Source organism: Spinacia oleracea, chromosome 4, assembly GCF_020520425.1.
Source record: "Spinacia oleracea cultivar Varoflay chromosome 4, BTI_SOV_V1, whole genome shotgun sequence".
Lineage (NCBI taxonomy): Eukaryota > Viridiplantae > Streptophyta > Magnoliopsida > Caryophyllales > Amaranthaceae > Spinacia > Spinacia oleracea.
Genome location: NC_079490.1, coordinates 2,208,405 through 2,215,930, shown reverse-complemented (window position 1 = coordinate 2,215,930; position 7,526 = coordinate 2,208,405).

Here is a 7,526-nt window from a genome sequence, read left to right as displayed (position 1 = left end):
AGGCCTAAGAAGTGGCACAGACTAGCACCCTCACTAGGCTGATCACCTAGAACACAGGGTTCACACATTCCTAACACAGCTATATAAAGTAGCAAAAGACTTTGGCAAAAAGACCAGGGCAGACATCTGACGACTCAAATAGGGGGCGTCGGACGTAATCATAAAAAATATGCTGAAAGCTAAAAAGCAGTAAGACGTTCAAAAGGGAATCATGTCATTCCCATTAAGTTAGTCATAATTACAAGAATTATGCACAAAAGCCACCAAGCATGGCGTCAAAAGAACATGTGCAAAAAAAAAAAAAACAAAAACACATTAATAAAAACAAAGACGCGTAGGAACTCATTCCTCATCCTCGCTGGGCACGAACTCAGGAGGGGTGCGTCCTTCCCTTTGAGCCTTCTCCACCTCAATCTGATAGGTGAGAAACCTCTCAAACCAGCTGAAGGGACGTTCGCTTGCAAATTCAGCATTCCATGCAAGCTCCAAACCCCTTCGGATCGATTTCTCACCCAACATGGCCGACTGGGCGAGGACACTCTGTGACGAATCAACTTCCTTGCTAGCCGCCTCCAGTTGAACCTCCAACTCTTTAAACTGAGTCTCCAGACGAGAAAACTCAGCCTCTTTCTCCTTTATCTTCTTGGAAAGATCCTCCATTTCAGAAAAGTTCTGATCAATATGCAGGAGACGAGTTGTGTTCTCAGCATTCTGAGAGGCCAGGGCGGTAGTCACATCGTCAATCTGCTCCCGCCTGTCTAAGCGAAGCTTCTCCAGTGTAGCAAAATGCTGGTCACCACACTGACTGGCCAGAAGACGGTGACGAGCTTCTTCATGCACCAAAGCAGTGCGCCACTTTTTCAGCGAGTCCAGCAGAATGAACATCTGCGCAAAAATAGTAAGTCAAACAAAAAGAAACGAGTGTGTAGAAATAAAGGTATAACGAAACTTACGTCCAACGCCGAGGACTGCATGGCGGCAAACATATTCTCGGCCGCCTCAGGAAGGGTTTCAGCATATTGGGGAGGAATGGCACTGCGCATCAGCGTCATTATCTTCCTACGGTCATGAGAATTGAACCCGCCTGAAGAAGGGATCTGATCCAATTCAGCATCTATGTCTTTCTGAGGATCGGGAATTTCTATGGGAAAAACAACGGCCTTAGAATCCCTGGGGGAAACTATAGAACTGCTAGACGAGGAATGGCAGGTGGTTACGATGTTGGAGTAAAACTTACCCCCAGAATTCCTAGCTCTCTCCGCCGCCCTCAGAGGGATGTTGCGGCGGACGACTTCAGGAATCCCCGCAAGGGGATCAGCTGTCCCTCCAGTTTTCTCCAAGCTAGGAGAAGCAGATGCAGCCTTGGGGACGGCAAAACCCTTAGAAGCCTTCGACGTCATCGACTTGAAGACGGGTCTCCCTGTACCGCCAGCCCTGCGTTTGGGAGTAGGAGCCGCGTCCGTGCTCGCCTTCCTCGTCTTCTAAAAAAAAAATGATAGAAAAAAAAGAAGTTGTAAACAACAAAGGAAATCACGTCTGAAGATTTAATTAATACCTTCTCCTCCTCAGCAGGAGGGGGAGCCATCTGCTCATGAATGGCTTGCTCGGCTGCCTGCTGACGTTTTCAAGCTCTGAAGGTACTGACATCGAGTACCTTCGCCAACCAACACGGCTTGTCCACTTGTCCTTTGGAGGCATCATCCAGCTGACCCATGGCCTCGTCTGGCAAAACGAGATAAAGACATTTAGTGCGGTTTTGATTAAACAGAAGAATTGGAAGTATAGATACATTACCTCTCGGCATATACGGATACAGGCCTACAGCCGAGACGAAAGTGGGATTGCTCAGTTGATTCAGATGAGGCAACCACCCCTCGGGTATGTAGGCCATCTTGTCTTTGATGACGAGCGGCTTGACCAGGAACAGCGACGAGATCCGCTCCCAGAGCTCGGCGGAGATGGGAAGTAAAGAAGCACCTCTCCCAACGAAGTTGGGCTTGGCGTTCCAGCGTCTCATCCTCTCACACATCTCCAGATTGGTGGTTTTGATAACCACCCACTTCTTCCTCCAGTGATGCCACTTAGACGCCTTCCCCATCACCGTCCGATAGGCCCCTTTGTATGTAAGAATCAGCCAGCCCGCGGCGGCTTTCGAAACTTGAGACATAGAGGCGATTCTTAGGAACGCCGGAAGAGAAGGGGTGATGCCGGCAAGCTCGCAGCGAGCAATGTAGCCAAACACACCCGCCCAGGAGTTCGGGGACATTTGGCACAGGCCAATATTGAAGCTGTCCAGCAACTCCACCACAAAGGGGTGAGAGGAGAATCTCATACCCAGCTTCAAAAACGAGCCGTAAACGGCGAACTCCGCTTTCACCAGTCCAAAGCTGGTGCAGTCCATGCCAGCCGGCATGCAGAATTTATACTCCGAACCTAGATTCAGAGACGCCCCAAAGGTTTTCCCCTCTAGAGTGAGGAAATTCAGCCACGTCTGAAGTGGGAAGATGGCGCTGGGATGAAGGTGACCTTCCTCCCCACCGGACGTGCTAGCCGGCGCGGCATCGGTGCTTTCTGGGACGTCCTCTATAGGAGAAGAGGACTCTCCCTCAAACTGCTCCTCGTCTTCTATTCGCGCCATTAAATCCTGCAACAACCCAAGATTTGCTTCAAAACAGGGGCAAACTTGAAAACAGAAGACGTCAACAGGACAAGATGACGCCTTCAGTTTGACGAGACCCATGCAAGACTAAGAAGAAAATTTGGAAGAATCAAAATCAACAAACACATTTTTCCAAAGAAAACCTTTACCTGATAAATCAAAAGGGAGTTTGTGAAAGAACTTGGATGAAGAACTGCAAGAACACGACTTTGAAGATCGTGGCGGTGCTACGGTGGATGTCGGTGGATAGAAGACGCCGGAAATCGCTTTCTCCTATTTGCTCTCAAGAGATCACTGGAAATGAGGGGGAAAATCACTCAAATTGGCCACTTATTTATAGAGGGGTAAGAAATGATTACCCCTGCCACGCGTCATCACCCTGTTAGACACTCGAAGAGCAGTGAAAACTAACGTCTGTTTTCACTCCTCATGAGGGGCAAATGATGTGGGCTTGAACAAATCTCCCACAAAGCCCAAAGAGGCAGCCTACGAACTCACACTGATCAGATGGGCCCAGGCCTGGAAAGAAGGCCCAAAATCCTGCTACTCCACCAGAATAAAGACAGAGCCCCATTGGGCAAAGCCCATTATCTTTAAAAGCCGGTCCAAATATGGGAGGACCATCATTGCAGGATAAAGGCCACGTGTCCTAAATCCCCAAGGGGCACGTGTCCCATAGTTAGGGTTGAGGGTGCAGTCCCCAAGGAACCCTAGCACTATAAATAGCTCAGATCCCAAGGTAAAAGGGCATTCAATTCTTGCCCAACCACAACAAACTTGTCTTTGCTCTGCCTTCTCTCTACAAAGCACTTATCTCTCTAGCTTATACTTACTTAAGCATCGGAGGTAATATTCCTACGGGAATATTCTTGTTTTGCAGGTTGCCAGAAGTTCGTGCCAAGTCATACTTGATACCTCCGAGGAGCGCGTGCCACATCAGCACCGTAAAAGTGCCCACAACAATTCCTAATTTAGAAGTGTAACAACTAATCTGGGACGGACGAAAAAGGAAAATGTAACAACTAATCTGGGACGGAGGGAGTAATAATTATACCAAAAAATATGTTACTGTTGGAAATAATGCAAAGAAAGAGTTTTACCATTTTGTGAAAATGTCCCACATTGGTAGAAATGAAAAGTAGGGATTTCAAGTGGAGTATTTAAAGAAAAGGGTTTTGTCTTACATGGAAAGAAAATGAACATTTCCCTTTGTTTAAATATAGGGAAGTGTTGTTAATTCTTGAAGTACTTCCCCTAGTGGTTTGGACTAAAAAGGGAATCCCCACACGCACGACGCCGCTGCCTGTCCGCCGTGGCACGTGCGCGGTGTGGTGGGGCCTCCTTTTTGGGCCAAGTCGTAACTGATGATCCAGTTATTATGAGACCGTTCAGTTACGTAGCTCACTCCATACTCTTAAATAAAAAACGTAACGGTCGCATTTATTACGAAAACGGTTCCATGATTTCCCGCCTCCGTTTTAATTCTGATCTTCAGTTTTGATTTTGATGATCTGATTTTATTGTCCAATTAATTCTGATTTTATTGCCCACGTAAAACTCTGATTTTCGGTTACATTTTTGGACCCCCTATAAAATCAGTTGGGGAGTTCATTTTTGACATACTGAAAATCATTCTTCTCTTCATCTCTTCTCTGTCTTATTCTGAGCATATTATGAGTTCCTAATCCGTTTTATTCGAGTGCACGTTAAAACGAATTGCTGTGTAAAATCTTGGGGGGCAACGCCTATTATGATTGCATCATAGTCAGGGAGAAATTTTCTTCTAAGACAGTGTTTTGTAACACGTCACAACTTTATACACATCAAATATTTGGCCCACATTTTATTCTCATTTTCGGATTTTACAGTACTCCTTCCTACAGTTACTTCGTACGTTGCATATTATTTGTGAGTGCAAGTATAAATGGAGGAATAATTATCATTTATACTTCTTACTTACTTGTAGAGGGGCTTGTGAGCTTCCTTTAGAGACACAACGTTTCTAACGTCCGATGGAGCACCCCCACAGGCTTCCAATGTATACTTATTGTGAGTTATGGATCATCAAAACATTAATTGTATTTTCATCGTCACCAAAAAAACCCACTCATTGAAGTAAACAAATAGCGTTTTCATCTAATGTTCTATACAACATCAACCTGATTTTTAGCTCGCCAAAACAAAGTTGAATTTATCTTGGCTATTGCTAGCTGGTTGACGATTCATGTTCTCGGCTTTCAGAAAATTTAGCAAAATTTTATTGGATTTCAGGTTTTGGTCCAATAAATTCTGCACCCACATATTAAGAACACCATTGTGTTCCTCCACATTCAAATAGTTCCTTGATTACTACTCCGTAAATATTTGTATGTAATATTTTTAATAATTATTTATCGAAAAGTTAATAAAATAAAATATATTTCGTAAATGCGTTCATCAACACCAATTGATCTAATTTTTTTTAAATAAATAATTTCATCAACAAATATAGTATTTAATAACGTTTTAATGTAATAATTACAATAGCTATCGTGAAAAAACGATTTATATCAAATCACTATCATCCCGTATGTTAAAAAAAGTTGTAGTATTAATGTTTTTTTTAGTGTCATGAGTTTATGATCCGTATAACATACAATGATTAATATTCCCTAAATATTATTAATACTTTTAACAATTTAACAATCATTTACAGAAAGTTAATAACAAACTATATTTCGTAAATGATTTTTTCATATACAATAGATTTCATTTTATTAGACATATCATAAATAAAAAACAAATTTGAGTTATGAATTGATATTATAATTCAACTGCAATTCAAAACCATAGAATGAAATGTTTGATTTTTTTTATACTCAATATATTTAACGGATTGTCTATGGTTTTGAAAAAAAAATCATGATATAAAAAATCAAACATTTCATTCTATTGTTTTGAATTCCAGTGAATTATAATATCAATTCATAACTCAACTTAATTTTTTATTTATTATATGTCTAATAATAATCAAATCTATTGGTATATGAAAAATTCATTTACGAAATGTAGTTTATTTTATTAGTTGTTCTGTAAATGATTGTCAAATTGATACAACATTAGCGCCGAATGGAAGTAGAGAGAAAATGGCGCAATTCCCCTCAATTTCCTCCCATTTGCTACAGCTTTGGCTCTATTCACCAAATATTTCGACCAATCAGATGAGAGGGTATGACATTATTCCATACCCTCATGGTATATGTAGCTTTTTCGAAATTACTCCAATATAGAAGCTTAATTTTCTTTCTTTTCGAGTTTTAGTAAAATTATGATCACAAATGTGTAAGAAGAATAAAGATGTTGACATAGAGAACAGAGTTTTAATTAGTTAAAACTCTGTTCTCTATGTCAACATCTGTAATCTTCTTCCACATTCGTGATCATAATTTTACTGAAATTCGGAAAGGAAGAAAAGTAAGCTTATATATTGGAGCAATTTGGAGTATGAATATGAATATAAATTTGAATTTCAAATTAAATTTGGGGTTTCCCTCTAATTTTCTAAATTCACTAAACTTGAGTGTTTTTCGATGACATCAAGTAAAACAGAGGATGAGTTTTTTTCTCTTTCGTAAACATAAATTTTGTGTATAAAACAATTAATTTATTCACTCTTTTCTACACATAACATCACTCTTCTCAACTTATTTTCCACTAAACAGTAAACACACACCAAAAATGAGTTTTTGGACGAACTTGTGGCTGTTCATTACCAACTATTTTGCAGATTGGTGGAGTCGAGTGTTGAGTCACCGCGTCGACTTCGATGAATACAAACAGAGGGATGGGTGGACCAGCGCAATCCGGCACGAAGTTCAAAAGAACGCCTATTGTCGGCTTTGGGCGTTTTTAGCGGCGGAAAGTGGTACCGGCGCAATGGTGTTCACGAAGTTGACTCAACGGTTCGATTTCGGTGACGACAACAAAAATGTAACTCACTTAACTTCTTTTCACTTGTTTTATTTGCGCATCATATGTATATAAATATATACTAGATTAATTTATTTTTTAATTTAATAATAACCCAAAAACATGAAACCTTTATTGTGTTATTTTGGTAAAATGACAAGTCGTAAGCAAGTTGATAAAATCTCATGTGGGAAATGACAAAAATATATTATAGGATGAGCTGTAATAATATTAGTAACTTTTATAAAAGAAATTCAAATAAAAATATAAGATTTTTTTTTATGAAAATAGTTTATTTCCTTGTTGCATCTAAAATTTTCAATTAAACTTGGCGACATAAAAAATGCAATCTTACTAGTACTGTATAAACAATCACATAAACAAAAATCTGGAATAGATAGAAATTAGAAAATAGAGATCGAAAGTGTTTCTTATAGTATGTTTACACAAAAGAATATGAATATATAAATTTTTAAGTAATGCTAACAATTTCAGTACATTATTATAATAATACAAATTATTTCTTAACAAGTTACTTTGTATTATGAAAATTAGTCACAATTTAGCAATCACTTCTGAACATACAAAGTGTTAAAGTAATGAAGTAATAGTTATTTTAATATTGAATTAAGGAAAGACCAAAAATGTACAAAGTGTTAACATTAACTAAAGGCGACATGTTGTTACAAAATAACTAGGTGGTTCAGTGGCGTTGACCTTTTTTTATTTCACAGCCATATTCTGGATTCGATCCCGGATATCTGATAATTCTCACTTTTTTTTTAAATTCACTGATTTTCTAGTTGGTAAACGCTTCAAATCATTACCCATTTCTTTTACCCTTTACATTTAGAAAACTAAAATATATTTTGTAGTTTGTAATTACTTTTTATCATTACCCATAAAATGTCTATTTACG